Here is a 1,940-nt window from a genome sequence, read left to right as displayed (position 1 = left end):
AATAACAAATAGTAGTATTTCTTTTTCCCCGAAGAGAATATATTTATAAGGGCAAATTAAGATACTAAAATATATATAGAAACTATTGTAAAATTCATTTATATAACCCGTAGACATTTAACTGTGATGGGACTAGATTCTATTGTGGAATATTCAACTGTTAATTTAATATAAGAAAATGAAAAGGAGAGTACTCATCATTCTTGACACAAAATCACACGATTAATTGGTCATATATACCAGATTCTTTTCTCATGCTGCAAAAGTTTAACAATAGATCAGAACACTATCCACCCAGCTTCCTGCAAGATCCCATAAATGTGGAAAATCTATGCCATAACAGGAACATGAAATATATATATATATATAACAATAACAGTACTGTAGTACATGAAACAGGAATCTAATTCATATATTGCAGAAGTTTGTAATTTGAAGAAAATACTAGAGGGGAGCTGCTAAAAGTGCTTGCGATTGCTTCTCGTAGCGGAAACCATTTGCCTTGGTGTCATCAGCGGACCAAACAAAGATACCTTGAAGTTTTTGCTGATTCTTGAGACTATTGCAGGCAGTAAAGAACCCATTTTCCGGTGATAATCCACCGCTTCCATCGCTAATAAAGCTTGCTAACACCTTACCACCATTGTAATTGGAGCTTTGGGTGTTAAAGAAGTTTATGAATTGAGATACAGAGGTTCCCTTATCATACGCATAAAACTGGAAATTTACATAATCTATTTGGTGCCCATATTTCCTCCAAAGGGCCAAGTAATGGCTCTGAACTTGATCATCATCGAATGGAGCTATGGAAGCGAATGAGATTACCTTATTCTGTTTCAGAGTTGTTATGAGCCGTCCGATGCACTCTGAAAAGGTGTTGGGATCACCCTTAAAGTGCTCGTAGTCAATATCGATCCCATCCAAATGGAACTGCTGTATGATCCTTGTGAGTGAAGAAACAGCATTAGAAACCCATGAATCCACTGAGGAGGGGCTGAAGAAAGCAAAGCCATTCCCTACACTGTCCCCTCCTAGGCTCCTAAGCTCAAGGCCACCTTCACGTTTGAATGGGTGCTCTTGATGGATGACACGTGGGAGGGGCTGAGATTATCAGAGTCCCAGAAGATGTTGAATTTTCCATTGGTAGGAGAAGGGGAGCCTGAGGTGTCATAGTCTATAGCAAAGGAGAGAATGAAGTGGAATTCAACATTTTGGTTTATGGGAACATCAGTAAATTTAACGTTCTTGAATTCAGCTCCTATGTATTCTCTGAAGAGGTTTGAGTTTGTGGGGGTTGCCTGGACTTGTATGTGGGAGATGAACAGAGCTTCAATAATGAGAAGGGTAATGGAGATCTTTGACAATTCCATTGCAACCAACGGGTATATTTGAGTGAAATGGATACTCTAACATGTTGTTATATAATGGAGGCTAGGGCCCTTGAAAAAAAAAAATTATAATGGAGGTGAGGACCACGAGGAAATTAAGAAAAAAATAAGAATTCTTTCTTTTGTGCCGTTGCCGTTGTTATTAATTGCAGTAGGGACATTGGGACATAATGTTTTCAATATAAAGGCAAACCAAGTGGGTTGAATGCTCTTATGGCTTTTCATAGAATGTTATGAATAGATAAGGATACTGAGTCACTGACTTTTCCCATAATTAGGATTTATTACTTGATCTTCCTTAATTTTTTTTTTCTTATTGTTGACAAAGATGAAAGGAGAACAAACAATAAGAGAGAAGAACAGACAGTTAGAGAAATCCATCTCACAAAACTACTTTTGTTGGTTTATTTTAATTGGCTACATTTTGGTTAACAAAAACGCTTCCATATCAGGGACTTCTATATCAGGGTGTTTTATAACAGGGACACCGTATTTCTAGAGTTTTCCAGAAGAATATTGCAGAATATTAACTCCAATATGAAAAGGGTTGAT

The 1,940-nt window shown here is 37.1% G+C and overlaps 1 pseudogene; it reads right to left on the bottom strand.

Annotated features, from left to right (window-relative positions):
- Positions 1-231: 231 nt before the first annotated feature.
- LOC133878150 (chitinase 2-like) lies at positions 232-1,375 on the bottom strand (annotated as a pseudogene).
- Between the last annotated feature and the right edge of the window lie 565 nt (positions 1,376-1,940).

Source organism: Alnus glutinosa, chromosome 9 (assembly GCF_958979055.1).
Source record: "Alnus glutinosa chromosome 9, dhAlnGlut1.1, whole genome shotgun sequence".
Classification (NCBI taxonomy): domain Eukaryota; kingdom Viridiplantae; phylum Streptophyta; class Magnoliopsida; order Fagales; family Betulaceae; genus Alnus; species Alnus glutinosa.
This window is presented reverse-complemented; position numbering and strand designations above follow the sequence as displayed.